This window comes from Xiphophorus maculatus, chromosome 11 (genome assembly GCF_002775205.1).
Source record: "Xiphophorus maculatus strain JP 163 A chromosome 11, X_maculatus-5.0-male, whole genome shotgun sequence".
In the NCBI taxonomy this organism is placed as follows: Eukaryota; Metazoa; Chordata; class Actinopteri; order Cyprinodontiformes; family Poeciliidae; genus Xiphophorus; species Xiphophorus maculatus.
In genome coordinates, this window is record NC_036453.1 from 16,090,148 (window position 1) to 16,111,108 (window position 20,961).

Here is a 20,961-nt window from a genome sequence, read left to right on the forward strand (position 1 = left end):
CATTTTTTAAAGCCTTTACATTTTCATTTTTTTTGTACTTAGACTAAGTAACTTCTACGCCTTTGTGTAAATAATCTTATTCAGAGAAATCAGCCAAAATTATTATTGGCAGGTCAGAGCTTTCTGAAATAAGCGAGAAAAAACAAATCTCTTTTTTGTACACATAACCAGACATCTTTGTTAGTCGTTTCTGAGTTGAACAGACACCGCATTCAGGTGGCTTATGAGGACGTGCGTCACGCTCATCCGAAAATATCCTTTTACTCGCTTCCACTCAAAGTCTCCCTTGTTCGGCTTTTGTTAGCTCGACTATTTGCACAGTCCGAGCCTCGGGCCAAATCTTTTACTCCAGCATGATAGCAGTTAACCGAGCACCAGAAGGGTTCAGAAAGCACACATCACCACAAACTGCAACACAAATCTTAACCAGACTTTTCTGCCTCTCGGATCCTCAAAGACGTGGAAATGACATTTTCCAGGCAAAATGTTTCCACGTAGGTGTTGATCCACTCTCACCGGAGAAGAGGAAATAAAAGACAAGAAGACACGGGAGCTAACAAAGGGACTGACAATCAGCTCTCTGTTCTCTGCAGGTTAACGTCAGCGCGGCTCATGTTTCCTGACACTCCCAGCGAAGGCATAATGTTGTAAATCTAATGAAGTGAGGAGAGGAGAAAGCAAGGGCGACGGATACAGACAGCCGAGGCAGCGATGATAACATACCATGCGTTTCATATGGACAGCTGATGCTGGGAATAATTGAGCTACTGCAGAATTCTGCAGAAATGACTTCTTCACACACACACACACAGTCGTGTTTTCGTCACTTGTGGGAACTTCACATTGACTTCCATTAATTTCTACAGCCTAACCCTTACCATAATCCTAACCATCATATACCTAACCCTTACCTTAACCTTTACCCTAAACCGAGGGGCGCCGCCAGGAATCTTGGGCCCCCTGACAAAAAATTTGATTGGGCCCCCCTGCGCAGCTGCTGTTACAATATTTTGAGTCTATTTGTCCCATAAAAAGCTTTACATTTTTAAAGGCTTGCAACTTGCTTTCTTTGGTTCAATACTGATACTAGTACAATATTTACTGCTCATGAATTTTACATCCACCAGTCTGCAAGTAGGTTGCTTAAATTTTTTCTATTAGTTTTAGTTTACTGAAATGTCTCTCCCCACGAGCAACAGTCAAAAGCAACGTGCAAAATACACATAAAGCAATCCAGACTTCTCAAAAAATGCTATGTAGTTGCATTTTATTCAAGCTGCAGTATATAACTTTAATAAAAAATATGTTTTGTCCATATTTGTTAAAGCTGTCACCATGTCGTGACAATTTGTTACGAGTAATAGATTTTTCACAGATTATCTCTCATACCATATTGTCACAACATAATGACAGTTTTAACAAATATGTGAAAAAAATATATATTTATATAAAATACTGCAGCTTTAATTTCACTTAGCAGAGGACGGATCAGGAGGGACTTGGGTTGGAGCTGCTGCTGACTGACTCATCTGTTGTTAAGTGGTAAAAAGTACAAGGGACAGGTTAAATATATCAATATGTTGGTAATTTTTTTCCTTAATTCATTAAATGCTAGTGAAAAGGGGGCAAACAGTAGTCTGTAGCTAAGCTAATTATGCTAAATGGTTGATAATCTCACACAGTCTACCCACCTCTCGGAGAAAAACTGGGTTACAAATTGACACTCTTACCTTTTTGTCTCTCTCTCTTTTTTTTATTTTTATTTTTTTGAAAGCCTGAGTTTATCATTTTTCTTAGCAGCATAGTGACTGCCACAGTCCTTCTTGCCAAACAGGCACTGACTGCTGCTGAACACCGTCACGGTCAAGCGCTCCAAGCAGGAACGAACCATTTCATGCAGATCCAGGGGGAAGTGGGGATGTTCAGGGCAAATATGGATGTCTGCTTTTTGGTCTGGGAGGGGTAACATTTAATTTTTACTGCTAAAATCAATCTTTGAAAACACAATATGATTAATTTTGTAATTGACAGGGCCCCATTTTTTCTTTATTTCTATGAACAAAAAATAAATAAATAAATAAATTGTGGAGGGCCCCCTGTCGGTCAGGGGCCCTTACAATTGTCATAACTGTCCCCCCTTATACCATCACAGACCTAACCACTAACCCAAAAACAACAATTTCCCTCAAGGGGACCAAGAAAATGTCCCCACAATGAGCAATGGTCCCCATAACCCCACATTCTAGACAGGTTCCCATAAAGATATGAATACCTGGTACACACACACACAGGGATGCTTTTTGGATGTTAAGCTGTGTCAAGACAGTGACTTCAAGCTACTAGTGGGACATCCTTTGATGGAATGAGAAAAAAATTTCAGTTTTCCTAAACTGACTTAAATGATTAAAAAGGTTAACTTAAAGTTTGATCATTCACAATTCTCAGAGGAAATATTCCATCCATCCATTTTCTGTACACCCTTGTCCCTAGTGGGGTCGGGAACCTAGAAATATAATGTAAATAAAATCTATTTTCAACAAAACTGACCAAATCCCAGAACTACATTAAAACGTCCGCTGCAAACGCTTTTACTGCTCCATCGGCTGCAGATGAAAATCATCTGGGTTGAATAACAATGCAGAAGCATGGGATATATAGTCTGTAGCTGAACATCCTGGTGAGACAATGTGCTGAGTCAGTGGATGCTCTTTAGCAAAACATAACAGATATCCTTAAAATCATCATGTATGTAAAAGATAAACTGATTTCATGTTTGTTTTTTTACTCCATATGTAAATGTCTTATATCACAGTGGGGGTGGGCAATATGGACTTTATCACAATATTTTGTGATAATAATGATAAAAATGATGATTAACTATTTATTACATTTTTTAAGTAACTGTACGGCTGTCACTGCACAGTGCCACAAAAACAAATACTGCTCTTGAAAAACATTCCAACTTAAAACAGGCTTCTTCTGCCAGTTACTTAATCACTAAACCACACGCAGTAACTGCGTTTAATCATACTATTAAGTTTTATATTTGTATACATGGAACAAACAATGTAAATAGCAGTGAACAGGAAGACTAATACTTTTATTTATAATGTTATTTTTTTTAAACATCATTAAATGGAATTCATCAAGGTGACGATTGATCGAAATTCTCATCATGATGAGTGATTTTTCACAATAATTGATAAACAATATCAATGCCCATCCCTACAGGGTACTGTTCTGCCTAATGCTGTAAATGTAATAGGCTGGTAGGATTAGGGGTTTTCCCCAGTCATGTGTCTCTCCCCTACAATCACTGAAAAAGTTATCATTTCTGATAACAGAAAGTATATTCTTGTCGGTGGTGAACTATGGGAATTACAGTGTCTGTTGGTTAATTAAACAGTCCACTGCAGGTTCACTGCCATGGCAAATAAAGTTACCTAGCTGACATCAGATCCTAAAGTTGGTGTTTCTTCTCATTCACCCTGAACATATGATATCTCTCTTGCGTTTCAATTGACATTGATTCACATTTGTTAAAATGAAGTACAAAACTTTCAACACTGATTCACAGAAATATTTGAAAAGCAATTAAATAATCAGATCCAGGCACAAATGAAGAAGGTAGTTCTTATTTTAATCTGATAGTTTAGTTTTTCCACTCATAAGTTTGTGTCTGTATGTCAAAATCAATATAACTAGAACTATCGTAGAGCTGTAATACTAATAAATATAATAAATGAATGCAATGTATTACGTTCTCTTAGAATTGGCTGTAACAGTTGCAGTTTGGGTTTCAAATTAAAGAAGCAATTTAATTTACTTTTACATTTCAAGATTATAGTTTAACCATTAGCGTTCCATTAGCCTGCTGTATTTGGTCAGGTTTATTTTAATGTTTGAATCCTTTACCGTCACACTCCTACTTCCAGAATACTTTTTTTTTTTACACTAGACTGTGTCAGTAAATGGTCGGGGTGAGGTGGAAAGCAGGATTTCTGTAAGCTCAAGGTAAAATACACTGGCTACACAGTTAAGAGCCACGACAACTACAAGATTAAACTTTTATTAGAATCAAAAACCTGCGGCACTGAGGCATCAAGGACATACCAGAGGCCTTCATGGAATGTGATTCAGGAATAGAACAGTATTTCTCTTTGAATATTTTAAGACTGACAAGACAGGAGACAGTGGCACTTATAACCTTACCAAGGAAAAGGGTTCGACTGAGGCCTTCGCTCTCATAAAATCGCTCCACACAAGTCATTTGCTCTTATTATAAGTGGTATCAGTAAAAATTAAAAAAAATCAGAGTAAATGCTTGTGTCCTTGCCCATGCTCTGCACAATGCTTTGATATAAACCGTTGTTTCACCAGCGAGTGTTTCACCAGACGTCCTCAAAGAGCACTTGACGATCAACAGCAAGGCACACAAATGGATCTGAATACAGTCACTTTTGTTTCAGTCAAAGAGAAGGGCCGGCTGCAGACAGAGTGAGAGTGTTGTCCTTCGCGTAAATGCTTTCCTAAAGTGAGGTCAGTTGTCATTATTCAAGAAGGCAAAAGTTGCAGGAAGAGCAACATGAAAAACTTCTGTGATGCATCAGAATGCAAAAGGTCATTTCCTTCACTAGACTTTTTGCAGGAGAGAAATTTTTGCTCCTTCCTGCTAGAAATTCCCTTTTAGGAGGAAGTTGCTGGAGCAACAGCAGCATTTCAGAACACCGACTTATAGGACATAGATAAAGGGAGGATGTGATTACAGGTTTTAATGACAGCATTATTGTTTCAAAATCCGTTACCATTTGAACTGTATTAATTTTTGGCAGTAATAAATTAAAGATTGTTCAATATACACAGCATCCAGCACACAGTGGAAGTACAGCAGGGATTTGTTTTAGTCACCAGAAGTATTATTGTGGTGTAGTGCAGTTTTGTTCGGGACATTCACAACTAATACAAAACATTTTAAGGTTTGTCTTCAGAATAATCCGATTTTCAAACTTTCAAAATAAGATTCTTAAAGTGGAACACAAACTTCAAATATCACGCTTTAAAGCTATTTTAAACATGTCAGGTTCTACAAACTCAACTGTATGACTGCACGTCCCAGCTGAAACTGGTAATCAACCCCTAACAAAGATTTAAGAAATGTAACTTTATTTTTTATGTCAACTTCTTACTTGGCTACTTGTAAAAGCATTGAAAGCCCCACGCTGAGTTCACCACGATCAACAAAGTGTGCTCAAGATTAGTGACTTTTCACCGACAGTCAAATGCACATTTTCTGCACGGAGCTCTCTGGTGATGGTTCTATTTTGCTTTGAAATTACTGCTATTTCCTTAAAAATGCAAATTTTACAAATCTAGAAGTCATTTATAGGAGTTCACCAACTGCAGTTCTCAAGCCGATCACCAATCTTTTAAAAAGCCTGACCCGCCGATTCTGATTTATGCCGATACCAATTTTTTGGAGTCATAAAAGTACTACTACTAGTACTTCTACTACTACTAATAATAATAATAACTATAACCACTAATGAAATAATATTGACAGTAACATGCTTCAGGGAAATGTTGTAATGGTGTTGGCCACTGAAAATCCTGCCATTTTCAAAGCATTTAAACAAAGCTGCGATAAATAATCCTGATGTTTTCTGGTAGATAAAGGAGAAAAAAAGAGACTTCCCTGCTGCGGTAAAAGCACTGCAGAGATGAAAAGTTGTACCTGAACGCCCTGGAAGTCTGAAGTGGTCGTGAAATGAAAAACAAAACTGCATTTTGCGAGAAGCCGCTGTCAGAGCTTCTTGTTGTTCGAATGTTTCGCCGTGCGGCGTAAAGTTGGAGCTATTAGCAGAAAAAATAGCACCCTTGATGACTCTTCAGCGATTTTTCAGAGCATAACTCTGTGGGAAGTTTTCAAGAGCAGCAACAACATCGCGGCCTGTGCATTTATTCCTTTTGGATGAAAAGTGAAAACATAGAGCAGCACAAGTGCTTGGTGGCGTTTTTCCCCTTCTTCCTTCAATCATCTGCTGTTCTATTCAAATCAAATATCTTGAACCTCGCTCAGCTCAGCTGTTACCACGACTCCCATATATAATAAATTCAGGATTTAGTTACAGGCTTGATATTTCTCTGCATGAAGCTCTGCTCATTTATTGGGATTATCCACATTCCACCAGAGATCAGAACCGCGTCTACGTCGAGGGTTTCGCAGGCGCAATGTTTGAGAAGATCTTCATTTGATTGTGTGGCCCACGTTTGAATAAAGATCAATGATATCTAACAATAATGTTTTTCTTTGTGTTCACCGTAAAGAATATGACAAAACCTTTTCACGGGCTCTGCGGATAACTGATATAATTTAAAGATGCGAGCACAATAGATCTGTGTGTGTTCCTTTTAGGTTCATAGGAAAACCTGACTGGCTTTTTCCTCTCTGCTGCGTGACTTTTTCTCAGTTTAGGAAATGTGTCCTGCTGGGTTTTTATTTCCTCTGAAAAGACGAGTACAATTAGAGTACCGATCCTGAAATCATTACCTAATGACTCAAGGCTTTGTGGGACTCCTTTCATGCTGTGGCAGTCACTGTTCAAGCACACATTTGGAATTACTCTGATGATGACAGCATCGCTGAAACTTTGTCTGAGGTCTGTCTGCAGAGCAGTTCACTCAAATGTACTAAGAGCTTTCGGTCAATATTGGGCTCTTCTGACTCAGGGAAGTAAATCTGAAGCAGTCTTGCGGAAAGTTCACAAAAGTCATTTAGAAACACTTAATAGTAATGGGGTGCGTTTGTCATTTCCGGGCTGGTTCCAGTGTCAAAGCACACACACACACAAAAATAGCATACACTTCGATACTGACTTATAAACAGTCTGTGATTTCTTTTGTCTAAAGAATAAAAAAGTAATGTAATGCTAACAGTTGAGAAAGTTGTAGTTATTTTTTTCTGCACTTTTGTGGATTGTATTTTTTCACACAGCAGTTCTTTATGCTCAAAACCAATTATTTTTTTCCCTAAATCCATTTTTTTCCGTCCTTTTGCGAAATGGTTCATGCTACTGAATGATGTGACTTCAATCACACTTCTGAATGGTTTACAAACCCATAGTGAGTCACATGCATGGAAGAAGAGCATGGACGCTACACTGCAGCGCTGCTTAGTAATAATGGATGCCGCCATCTATGTATCAATTTTATACACAAAATGCTGACAAGAAATAATTTTTCTGCCTTCGGTTTGGTGCCGCCTCAAGCGCAGCCCCCATATTCACTGGGTGTTTGCTGGAAAGAGGTACAAATATTTTAAGTTTTAAAACCAACTATGTTTCCCATCATACTCTTCCTATGGTTTAAAGTCCTTTCCCCAGTTTTGTCCAGTTACACCAAGCACAGAGTTATGCCCTAGCTGCCACTTCCTCACCTGCTGCTCCACACTGCCAGTCTGCTGACTGATAGAAGACTGCTACATCGTTCATATTCTCACAGCAAGTACAAATGAAGTTGTTTGGAATGATTTCAAACTGCAAAATATTGTTAACGGGGCCCGCGGATGGATTGTAAAGGTGCAGGACAATAACCACTCCAGGAGGGAATAATGTTAATCCTTCTTTAATGAAGATAACCGAACAGGAGTACAGCTGGGTGGTTTAGGTGCTCTAACGCAGATGCAGACGAACTTTATACGTCCACACCAGAGTCAGCGAGCATCCAACAGAAAAAAAACAGTCCCACTACCAAAACATTCCCCTGGAACACACACCCACTGCATGCAGAGTTCCGTTAACAAGATAAATGCACAGTAACGCACCTAAACTCAGATTGACCTAGCAAGCATGGAAAATAGTGCTGGCATAAGCAGAAACATACAAGTACTACAATATTAAGAGCAATGCTGTGGAAACCAAAAGAGTGCCACCCATCGCTCTTTTTTTGGGGTGTGCTGTTTTAAAACTACAGTTGGTAAGCCACAGGCAGCATGTTTGTTAGGCCACTGACTTTCTAATTAACCAACTAATATGAGCTTGTTGTTGTTGCAGCAGCAAGTTGGAATATTATTAATAGATTTTGCATTTTTCTGGCACTGTAGAATTTGCTTTATGTTTCAAAATAAAAGTGGTTGAACCATATCTTTGCTAAAATGAAAACGATAAATTTGGGAAATGTGGTATTTTGCTAAATGTATAATGAGAATCTCATAGCAGCCCATGACTTATAAAAAAGACGCAGGCGGCCTTGTTAACCAGGGGGAATGAGTATTCCCCCTTACTTATATATCGACCAGCAGCCCTGCAGAAGCATGCTTCACTGAGCAGACACGTCTGCAAGCTGAACAGTGTTGCTGTGATTAGAGAGAGCGGAAGTACCACACACCTCTGTCCGTTAAACAGCTGCCTGCGCCGCAGCGGTAACAAGAAAGTTCTGACCTGCAAGGGGTCTCGCCGAAGAAGCACATACCAAACAAACAGGGCCACAAATACTGTCAGATAAATACAAAACAAGCATTTAGCATAGACAGTAGTGTTTCTCTACATGAGCAGAATGACAAAGTGCTTAAAAAAATACTCAATTGATTCCATCTTCGTTCTGTTTTTAGTCCATGTATTAAAATAAAAATCTATATATTTTGGTTTGAAGTTTGCGTAGGTGGAGTAATACTACAAAACTGTAAAGCTGTGGTATTTTCTCCAAAAGGTTATTTCACTGTGAGAATTTCATATCAATCTATGCCTACTTACTAGGCATAGATTTGTCTTTGTGATGCTTTTCTGTTTTGCTTTTATGATATGAAAATATTCAACATTTACTGTGTTTTTTTTTTATCTTTTCAACTTCGTTGCAACTTTTTGCCATCAGTGGCTCCTACACATGAGCATGATGTAAAACTTCTCGTTTTACAGATGATGAGGATGTAAATAAAGCCAACCCAACAGATGGAGCATTTCGCTGTGCAAGTTCAAAACCGGCTTCAGCCATGAAGAAATTCCTAACAACCCTGGTTGGGAGTTTTTTAGACGTAACCACAGCTTGATACAACATGTATTTGGTGTATCTGTGTTTCCACCTCATGTCCTTTCAGAAACAGAGCTCCCTGATGTTGACAGTGTATTGAAAATCGTTGAATCTCCCTGCTGTTGTTCTTGAAGCATAAATCAAGCCGATCCATCTCTCTCCGACCCGCGCTCCCCGGTGGCTCAGTTAGAGCCGTGCCAACGCAGCATCGGCCAGGCGTGCACCGGCTGTCCTTAAGCCAGAAACGGGCCCGCAGTGCTGCTCCTCTGGAGAGCAATAGGGATCAAGCGGGCTTAGCGGGCATGACCTGCGAGGCCGCAGACGGCGTGGAAAACATGCAACGCTACACAACTGACTTCGGGGCGGGGGGTTGCTGCACTATTGAACGAGGCAAAACGAGCCGGCATCACGCTGCTGGCGGGCCGGAGCAGGACCTGGATGTAGTCCGCTGAGGATATGCCCCGGCCCTCGTGCTAAATCCTTATGAATAATTCTGAACAGCTCGCTCTTGCTTTCTCCAACCGGATTTAGACCGGTTAGGTTTGAACAGAAACACAATCAGATCGCTGGAGGGCAGGGGAGAAAACATGCAAAGTGACAACAAGTTTTAGAATATCCAAACACGATGTTCCTCCACTGGTTACTGTTGGATTAAGCGCTGGCCTTGTTTACTAAAAAGGCTATGTTTTTAGTTTGCTGTTGTTTTATAATCATTAAAATATCCATTGGAATGCCAGCTACTAAAAATATACACACACAAGTAAAGTGTACATCAAAGGGACATTGGAGACCATCCAGCTGGGCAAGTTTATTATTGGCATGCAGGGGATGGAAGTTGAAATATTCATTAACATTGCATCCAATAAGTCCTTGGCGATAGTTTTCTCACAAACACGTGAGCCTGTCACGATAACGTTTTGATAAATTGTCCAAGAAATTATTGCGATAAATGATCATATTGTCGTTTTGGGACCTATTTTCAAGTGATAAAATGATAATGGTATAATAATGCAAGCATGCGTCATTTCTAGAGAACACGTAATGCTGAAACTGGATAGCAATTAAACATTCCCCCCCAAAAAATAAATAAACAAAACAACCAGAGGTGTAAATAAAATGGATCATGAAGTGTCTGTAAACAAAATTGCTGTTCAAAAAACTACAGATCATCAAAAGTCAATGAAAGCAGGCAAAACTCGGACTTTTGGAAACAAAAAAGTGCAAGCTGGCAACAAAAACACTCATTTAAATAACTCAACTAGCATTTCTCTGGCGAGTTACTGACTCCAGAGTTCGAAGCAGGAGAAGTGTCAAGACTGATGTGCTGGAGTGAAGCCTTTTGTCACCCTGTCTGTCTGGTTGTTTTGTTGTTGTTTTTTTAAGAAAGACTTGAGGAAAATAATCAATCATGCGGATGGAAATGATCAAGCTCACTTTAATTTATCATGCGATTAATCCACGTGTTGCTTATTGAGACAGACTTCCAAACACCGACATCATGTCAATATGTGGTGCCAGCTGAGATGCAGAAATTGTCTAACGTAGAGATAGAAATTCTGTTTATCCGGAGGAAGAGGAGCAGAAAGCGCCTGAGTGATCAGTTTTCTCAGGTTCCCTCCTTCCCCACGCGTTGCTGTGTACTGCTGGTCAGCTGGCTTCAACGCAGGAAACAAACAAGACACTTTCTTCTGTTTGGACACAATGACCAGCCCTGTTTGGTTTAACAAAAACCAGATTGGTTCAAATGTGCTGATAACCTACAACTAACTTTCGTCCATGTTTGGATTTTTATTGTAAGCATGAAAATTAGAAATAACAAGACTGACAGGATTTTTATAAATGCATCAATTAAGAAGCTGTGTGGTAAATATAGTGGAACCGTGTTATTTTTTAGTGGTGAGAACCTTGAACGGGCCCATGACTGTCATGTGTCAGTAAAAAGGCTGAGAGAAATCAGAACTTTTCCGTCCATAGTTTAGTTTCCTCAAATGTTTTGGTTCTGTACGACCAAAACAGTTTTGGGAAGTCTGATCTCCTCACTGTTCACTTCTTCATTTAGTACGCCTGAATCACTTTATTAGTGATTACCCCACACCCCCCTGTCTCCAGCCCCCTTCCCTAAAGAAGCTGCAGGAATGCACAACATCTCCGCCTCATCGTGCCGTTTATCCCGTATAGCAGAGATGGGAAAATGCAAATGGGGATGGAGCTTTCTGCAGCCCCCGAGGCTGCTTGTCCAATGACACAAATCATCAATTAAGATCCCAGCAGGGTTTGCTAGATCTGCTAAATTGACATGATCCCTCTTCTGAAGATACGTACATCTGCATGGGGTACATGACAACAAAGAATAAACATCTCCGAGGGCAACCGTGTGTGTGTGTGTGTGTGTGTGTGTGTGTGAGGAAGAGGGACTGTTTCAACTGCTACAAGAGTCTCAACAAAGCTTCAGTTAAAACTCAGGAGTTAGTTCCTCTGAGGGTTTCTACCTGGCGACAGCGAGGGCAGCTGAAGTCGTCCGAGTCTCAGGCAACCAGGTGTTTAGACACCAAATACTTCAGGTTTACTTTAACTAAGCTCCTAGCCGAACACGGTCGTGGTATTTTTCTGCCATCGCCAAAAGGCGAAGGTAAATCTGCTCAGTAAAATGACCACAGAAATGTGGAACCCGCAGGTGACGCCGGACCGGAGGGCCACCGATTAAAGCCGAGTCGACTCACAGGAACCCTGAGAAACTCCAAAAGCGCCGCTCTGCCCTTTTTTTCCCCTTCAAATCAAATCAAATCAAATCAGAAAGAGGCCCGTTCCCTGCCAGTCCGCTCTGTCAAAAACATTAGGGGCAGCCAAACCCAAGAAGTTTGGGACTGAACATATGGAGGGGAAGGAAATCTGCTGCTGGGTGGCGCACAAAGAAGGTCAGTGTTCAGTTTAGAGAGTTTTTTTTTTTCTTTTCCCCTCAGGCCTGGGAGCAAACGTGAGAGCTCAATGAAGAATTCAGAAACAACATCAAACAGAATTCTAGTCCTAATGTTTAATATTGAGAAATAACACGCAACAGAACAAATAGCAATAATAATATATATTTTTTAAAAACCTATTGAAAACAATTTCTACTTAAAGAGAAAAGTCTGATTCAGGTTATGCAATTACAGAAAATAACAAGGAAAGAAGAAGCAGGTATAAAAACAATATCGACTATTTTTTGATGAACACATTCAGGCGGATGTATTTACTCTTTCAAAAAGAAGAAACAGAAATCAGTTAAAGACGAACATCTCAGCCCTGTTTAGTCTGGGGTCTTCTTTACGCGCTCTGAACGGTAAAACGCGTCCCGCTCAGGCTGAAAGCATCCGCTCAGACAGTCAGACAAGACAAGAGAAGAGCCGCTGCAGAACTAAACCGTCCTTCTTTTCCAAAAAAAAATGTTTACGGAGCAGAACCCGGAGAGAAGGGGCCACTTCCCGCGGAAAGACGCTCACTTTACTCTGGTTTCTAGCTGAAGCTTCAGGACGCATCTGCCTCACAGACACCAACCCCGATCATATCTGCCTTTACATTCATAATAGTATTACTGTTATTATTAAAAAAAAAATAATAATGACAACAATAACAACAAAAGATCCGGACGCAGAAGCGCAGGAAAAAAGCTCATTCAGTCCAGCACAGACCGCATCTCCTCCTCTCCTCTCTCTCTCTGTCTCTCTCCCCCCCTCCTTCCGTTCCTCTCTCTCTCTCTCTATTTCGCTCTCTCTCTCCCTCTCTCACTTTCTGTTTCTCTCCCCTCCTACCCCCCCTCTTTCTCCCCAACCCCCATGCCAGCCCCCCACTCTGGCCTGGCTGTCTGACTGGGTGAATAATGCCCTGGCTCCCGTGATGGAGTGGGGGTGGGTTGGGGTGGAGGGGTGGTGGGTTGAAGGGGGAGGGGTGGGTGAGGGGGAGAAAAGGGGGGGGGGGGAGGAGGGGGGAGGAAGGACGCTGAAGTGCAGCAGCTCTGCTCCCATACACTGACACTGAAAATGAATGACAGCTTACCTGCATGCCAATCTTCATCAGACTGACACTGGGCTGACAGCACAGCCTATACTCCTCCACACAGCCGCTGACGTCAGCCGCAGCAGGCCCCTCCCACCTCCCCCTCCGTCTGCATCTACGTCCCCCCCTCCCCCGCCTCCCTAACACCACCAACCCCCTCCCTCCCTCCCTCCCTCCCCCTCATCTCGCTGCTGCTGCCTTCCAGGGTTCGTGGGAAAAACGTCGATCACGGGAAAAGGTTTCCGAGGGGAAAAGGCTGCGCGTGCGTCACTGCTTTACAGGACAGAACCACAGAAGAAGAAGAAGAAGAAGAAGAAGAAGAAAAGAAAAAGGTTTTCTGCTTCTGAATTCTGACATGAATCATTTCTGATCAGAACAGCATGTCTCTGCTGTTTGCCAACATCACTGCTGTCTGGGGATGAAGTTCTAAAGTGTTTATTGGGTTTTCCAGTGGAGAGGATACACGAAATGCTGCTAGCATGCACAAAATGCTAACAGACGAATGAAAGTAGTAACACTTCCACATGCAAACACTGCTAATAATTACCTTTGTATTGTAAATATATATATTTATATTCAATATGTGTTCAACTTACCTCAGAATTCAGGTGCTTGGAATCTAGAAAGTTGCCTCAATAAATCACTGAGCAGGAGAAAAAACAAAAGTCCTACTTGTTGTGTGACCAGGCTGACAGTTAGCAATACATGCAGTTAATGATGTAATTTGCTACATTCATTCAGACAGTAATGCAAGTTCACAAAATACATCAGTGAGTGACTGATTTGAACAGAAACTGTTCGAAGCGTGACTATGAATTTTATTTGCAAAATTTTGAACACTGTGATGCCAACTACTGGATTTTGATGGTTGATGCAAAACCTCAGACTTCTGATTTATTTCAGGAGGCATTGCAGTTTATCACTGTGAACTGGACACCAAGTGCTGCCGTTCATTTAGTTTGAAGATGGAATTTCTACATTTACTCAATCTCTGTCTCAGCCACATCTAGGACGAATCTTCCTCGCTGAACCCCACTTCTAAATCCGATATGGCTGCCGCGCATATAAAACATAGCAAAAATAGCAGCAATTTACTGTTTATTTGCACTTCAGATCCCATTAAATTAGTTCCACTGTACATCAGTCTACGAACACACTCCTTTAGTGTTGGATTGCATACGATTTTAATTTTGTGGATGCTAGCTTAAATTTCTAGTTGTAGCTATAGTTAACGTGGCGACAGAGCGTAGCAGCTAGAAAATCAAGCAGCTTTTCCCCACTTGTGACTGGAACAATAGTCAGTTTGCTGTGATTCCTGTATCTGAGTTCCATCTTTCGGGGCAAAACTGGTTGCAGTCTCTCTGTGGGGCGTGATGCTATTCTCAGATCAAAGCTTTGATTTCCAGGGCAAGTCAAACACAACATTCAGAACAACTGAAATTTGTATGCAGGCCCCCATATTACAAGGTTCTCAACAGACTTTAAAAACATACAGTCAACAAATTCAGTGTCTCAAAGGGAAGCATTAAAAACCAAGAAAATTTGCAATATAAATAGGGAGAAAGCATTTAAAATTATATATATATATATATATATATAACTAATAATTTTCAATAATTTTAGATGGTTTATCCATGCCTTCTTTATCATTTGTAGGTAAATGCTACGATGGCCCAAAAATCAACTTTACTTCTATATTTGATTTTAGGGGCCTTTAGCGCCTCCCAGAGGCCACAGGCCAAAATAGGTGATGATTTAAGAGGGAAAGATCTACAAGATGCCATGGGTGGTACGGGGTGTGTGTGTGCGTGTGTGTGTGTGAGTCTGTGTACATGCCCTTGTGCAAATTTTTTCTTAATTTTATTCTTTTTTTCTTTATTTTTCCAAAACAGTGTTAAATTTTATTCGCTTAGAGAATTTTGTAAATCAGGCTTTACTGAGAGCAAAGGAGTGAGCAGAACATGTGATACAGCTGCACTGCAATAGGGCTCATAATGTAGAGCACTAAGCAAAGCACATATAGCATTATTGTACTTATAATAAACAGTATGGCATATGCAGTCATATGAAATGAATGAATGAGACTCATCTGTCAGAAAAAAGTACCTTTTGAAAAGAAATGTTTGTGTTATCTATGGGCTTACTGAACTTGCAGTAAGCCCATATTTCTCTATTAAAATGTTATTTTTCTTTTGGTCTGATGTAATGTTCTTCTCTGAAAAGTGTTTTCATTTGCTGTAATTTGAAATTCGTCAAAACTTGCACAGATAAAGGCTTAAAAACATAACGTGTTTCCCTTAGTGAACTGAATTACAGAAGTAAATGAACTTTTCAATAATGCTCCAAATTATTAAATACAATTGCAGAGAATGTGTATGTATATTACAGAAAGACTGTTTAATAAGAGTGAATGAGAAATGTACAAATTCTTCAGAGCTTAGATGAGGTTAAAAGATGTTCAGTGAGCTTTATTCTATATAGAGATAGAAGAGCTAAGGCAGGTTATTAAGGAGAGATCTCTGGCATGTTCCTTTTTTAGCAAATATTCAACATTTTCCAATGAAAGTCTCAGTAAATTATTAGTTGGGTAAAGTAGAGCAACAATTTGTTTGATTCTGCCAGTGGTTTCTTCCTGTGTCTCCTCTCCACTGTCACCCTGTGCCATCAGTTTGGTATTTACTTACTTTTATAATCTATTTAATGTGACTGGGCTGGAATTAAATTGCACTGTATTTTGACTTATTTTAATCTAAATGTAAGTGTGATAAATGCACTTCTTTTTGTATTTGGCTGCATATCTAACATTGCCTGAATGGGAGTGGATTGAACTGAAGTAAATTGAATGAAATTAAACTGCAACATTGCAAAACCAAAGTGTAAAATGTCCGATATGTAGCGTATAGCCTTAAAATAATGCTGCTTCTCAATGAAAGCAAATAACCCTCTTCCTGCTTCTACTCCTTAAATCTTTTCCTTATAGCTTTTCTATTTTCGCAAAAAGATAACTTTGCTTTTGCTGATAAAAGTAAATAGAAATATTTCAGCGCTAAAATATTTCTATTTCAGAGCTGAAAAATAAATCTTGTCCAGTTAAATCGAGATAATCTACAAGGAAAAGGGCATTTTTCTCCATTTTCATTCTTGAAGATTATTTAGCTAATCTGCTTGCAGCATTCAATGGCCACGTGGTTCTAGCCCGTGTCCCCTATACAAACACTGATGCATGGATGTTACGAGTGTCACCTAAAGGCAGCAAGCTGTTTTCCAGGAAGCGCCGTTTACTGGCGCGTGTGCGCACACGCACGCGGTAACCTACACATTTGATTTGTGGATGTGACCATCCGGTTTGCCAGCGCGTGGAGCCCGGCTGGCCGTCAGAGATATACTACTCAAAACAAATGTAATTAGGCCCGAGCAGCAAAGCGCTGCGAAGGCCTATTGTTTCTGTACTGTTTCTTATTAGGCCCGAGCAGCAAAGCGCTGCGAAGGCCTATTGTATCTGTGCTGTTTATTATTATTATTCTTATTATTCTTCCACCCAAATGAATTGCCTTTTTGGGGGCTTTATCATATTCAAAAACTCACCAAACTTGGCGGTCGCATAAAACGAGTTTTAAATTTAAGTACTGTAAGGTCGTCGCAAAAATCGCAAAAAAAATTGCTCAACGGCAGCAACTAGCAATTTTCAAAAGACCCATTGCTATTCACTTACTTCATCGTAGAGACTTGAAATTCGGTACAGTTGTAGAGCTCACTAAGACGCTCAGAATTTACAAGTAATGTCATAGTGCAACTATCACAGGAAGTCGGCCATGTTGGATTGAAGGTCCATTTCGGACCCTGATTTGGCCGTTTACAGCCTTCGTATTTGATCGAACTCCTCCTAGGGATTTCGATTGATCGGCTTCAAACTCGGTCAGTCTGATCATAAGGCATGTCTGATTTAAAGTTATCAAATTGGTGAGTTTTGGAGCATGTTGAAGGGGGGTTACCAGGGGTCAAAGTTCACCTACACGCCATGAAACAAAAACCTCTTATATTTCCTATACAAAAACACATAGAGGGACCAAACTTTCAGTGATTGATCGGCATCGGGTGTCCTATAATACCCTGCAGTGAAATTTTTTTTTTACGTAGGCCACGCCCCCTGAGAGCAGGAAGTGTAATGTTTTACTGTGAACGGTCGCTATCTTAGCCCTTTGACCTAATCAACATGAAACTGTGTCCAGAGGCAGAAGACATGTTGGTGTGTTGTGGATTCCAACCCCGACTGGCTGCGATGAAGCAGGTGGGCGTGGCGGCGTTGCGAATGACGTCAAATTTCGTAAGGCTCTGAATTCCACAGTTTCGGGGTGAGCTGCTCCAAACTCACTAGGATGGATCCTTATCCACCCGCCAACAGGAATCCATAGCGATATTTGGTGGGCGTGGCCTAATTTCTCTATAGCGACCCCTAGAGTATTTTAAATGAACAGCCCAAAGCCATGCTTTAACTTAGAATTACGAAACTTGGTACACATGTGTATCTTGTCAGGACGTACAAAAAAGTCTCTTGGAGCCATGGTCGAAACCCAACAGGAAGTCGGCCATTTTGTATTGAAGGTCCATTTTGGACCTCGAGTTTGACGTTTACAGCCTTTGCATTTGATCGAACTCCTCCTAGGGATTTCGATTGATCGGCTTCAAACTCGGTCAGTCTGATCATAAGGCATGTCTGATTTAAAGTTATCAAATTGGTGACTGTATGAGCTTGCTGAAGGGGGGTTACCAGGGGTCAAAGTTCAGCTACTCGCCATGAAACACGAAACTCTTATATTTCCTATATAAAAACACATAGAGGGACCAAACGTTCAGTCATTGATCGTCATCGGGTGTCCTAAAATACCCTGTGGTGAAATTATTTTTTTAAGTAGGCCACGCCCCCTGAGAACAGGAAGTGTCATGTTTTACTGTGAACGGTCGCTATCTTAGCCCTTTGACCTAATCAACATGAAACTGTGTCCAGAGACAGAAGACATGTTGGTGTGTTGTGGATTCCAACCCCGACCGGCTGCGATGAAGCAGGTGGGCGTGGCGGCGTTGCGAACGCCATCGAATTTCGTTTGGCTCTGAATTCCACAGTTTCGGGGAGAGCTGCTCCAAACTCACTAGGATGGATCCTTATACACCCGCCAACAGGAATCCATAGCGAAATTTGGTGGGCGTGGCCTAATTTCTCTACATCTCCCCCTAGAATATTTTAAAAAATCAGCCCCAAGCCATGCTTTATCCTAGAATTACGAAACTTGGTACACATGTGTATCTTGTCAGGACGTACAAAAAAGTCTCTTGGAGCCATGCTCTAAACCCAACAGGAAGTCGGCCATTTTGGATTGAAGGTCCATTTTGGACCTCGAGTTTGACGTTTACAGCCTTTGCATTTGATCGAACTCCTCCTAGGGTTTTCGATTGATCGGCTTCAAACTCGGTCAGTCTGATCATAAGGCATGTCCAATTCAAAGTTATCAATATGGTGACATTTGAACAGGTGGAAGGGGGGTTAGCAAGGCTCAAAGTTCCCCTGTGATCGACTGTGTAATACAAAGGGCTTTGTCATGTGTAGGGCAATGCTGCCCTCTGGTGTCGAATTACTGAAATAATGAAACTATTTCAGTAATTTCAGTAATTCGACACCAGAGGGCAGCATTGCCCTACGGAATGACAGTTCAATGTTGAATTAAATAGGAAAAAATTAAATAATTTGTAATTCTAACACAAAAACTCACAGAGACACCAAAGTTTGAGTTATTGATCATCCTCGGGTGTAAAATAATATCCAATGGTCAAATGATGACATCACTTAGGCCACGCCCCCTGACAACAGGAAGTCTCATATTTTGCTGGGAACGGTTGATAGCTTCTGCACCAAACTTGACATGAGTGATCCTCGTGGGATGCCCGTCGATCCTACGTCATCATATTATGACGTCATCTAAGCCCCGCCCCCTCAGAACAGGAAGTGTCTTTTTTTTTCCTTGGAAAGCTCCGTTTATGGCTCTGTTGACCTAATCAAGATGATTCGGATGATGAGCTCTGTCAATGCTCGCTTCTGGCTGAACCGGGTGGGCGTGGCCAAACGGCGAATATCAGTCCCTCGCCATATTCATACGTTTGGCTCTAATTCACACATAGATCATCCGATGGGCGCCAAACTGGATATGTATGACCTTTGTTCACCTCTAAAGAGCCCAACGAGTTTGAAATGTAATTTGGCTCCACTGCGCCCCCTAAGTTAATACATCGGCTGTGTCTCCTCGACGCATCGACCGATCTGCGCCAGATATTTCGACAGTCGTCGGGCAGCGCCGCCGAACGCATTCACGCGTATCGCCCGGTGGAGGGGCGGGGAAAATGCGCGACAGCTTCTGCGGCGGCTGGCGGGCGGCGGTGCTGGAAACTGCGGCGGAGCTTCTGCGGTGGGGAGCGGGCTGCGGCTCTGGAAATCGTGCGAGAGCTTCTGCGGTGGCCGGAACCCCCGCGGTGGCCAATAGGCCGGAGCGGCGCTTGCTGCGAGGGCCGCCCGAGGCTGCTTGCAGCTTTAATTATTATTACGATTCTGCCCCCCTAAAGAGGAGCCTTTTTGGGGGCTTTATCATATTCAAAAACTCACCAAACTTGGCGGTGGCGACTAGAAAATTTAAAAATTTTGAATTTTAAGGTTGTCGCAAAAATCGCAAAAAAAATTGCTGAACGGCAGCAACTAGCAATTTTCTGTTGACACAATGGTATGAACGTACTTCATCGTAGAGACATGAAATTTGGTACACATGTAGAGCTCACCAAAAGACTCAGAACTTACATTTAATGTTATAAGCCAACTATCACAGGAAGTCGGCCATTTTGTATTGAACGTCCATTTTTTACCTCGATTTTGACGTTTACAGCCTTCGTATTTGATCGAACTCCTCCTAGGGATTTCGATTGATCGACTTCAAACTTGGTCAGTCTGATCATAAGGCATGTTTGATTTAAAGTTATCAAATTGGTGAGTTTTGGAGCATGTTGAAGGGGGGTTAGCAGGGGTCAAAGTTCACCTACTCGCCATGAAACACGAAACTCTTATATTTCCTATATAAAAACACATAGAGGGACCAAACTTTCAGTGATTGATCGGCATCGGGTGCCCTACAATACCCTATGGTGAAATGATGACATCACTTAGGCCACGCCCCCTGAGAACAGGAAGTGTCATGTTTTACTGTGAACGGTCGCTATCTTAGCCCTTTGACCTAATCAACATGAAACTGTGTCCAGAGACAGAAGACATGTTGGTGTGTTGTGGATTCCAACCCCGACCGGCTTTGACATAGGAGGTGGGCGTGGCGGCGTGGCGAAGTGACCTGTAACGCCGTTGCCATACGTTTGGCTCTGAATTCCACAATTTCGGGCCCAGCTGCTCCAAACTCACTAGGATGGATCCTTATCCACCCACCGACAGGAATTCATAACAAAATTTGGTGGGCGTGGCCTAATTTCTCTATAGCGACCCCTAGAGTATTTTAAATGAACAGCCCCAAGCCATACTTAAAGCTAGAATTACGAAACTTGGTACACATGTGTATCTTGTCGGGACGTACAAAAAAGTCTCTTAGAGCCATGCTCTAAACCCAACAGGAAGTCGGCCATTTTAGATTGAATTTCATTTGACCTCGATTTTGACGTTTACAGCATTCGTATTTGATCGAACTCCTCCTAGGGATTTCGATTGATCGGCTTCAAACTCGGTCAGTCTGATCATAAGGCATGTCTGATTTAAAGTTATCAAATTGGTGACTGTCTGAGCTTGCTGAAGGGGGGTTACCAGGGGTCAAAGTTCACCTACTCGCCATGAAACACGAAACTCTTATATATCCTGCACAGAAACTCACA

The 20,961-nt window shown here is 41.4% G+C and overlaps 1 protein-coding gene across 3 annotated transcripts in view; it reads right to left on the reverse strand.

The window, feature by feature from the left end:
- The window catches only part of pknox2 (PBX/knotted 1 homeobox 2), a 98,080-nt gene extending 84,948 nt beyond the window's left edge, over positions 1 to 13,132 (reverse strand). For 2 of the 3 annotated variants that reach the window (XM_023342791.1, XM_023342788.1), the window contains exon 1: positions 13,054 to 13,132. The gene's annotated coding sequence lies outside the window, so the exon portion shown is untranslated. The remainder of the gene's footprint in view (positions 1 to 13,053) is intronic. The other variant, XM_023342790.1, reaches the window with a different exon arrangement.
- Between the last annotated feature and the right edge of the window lie 7,829 nt (positions 13,133 to 20,961).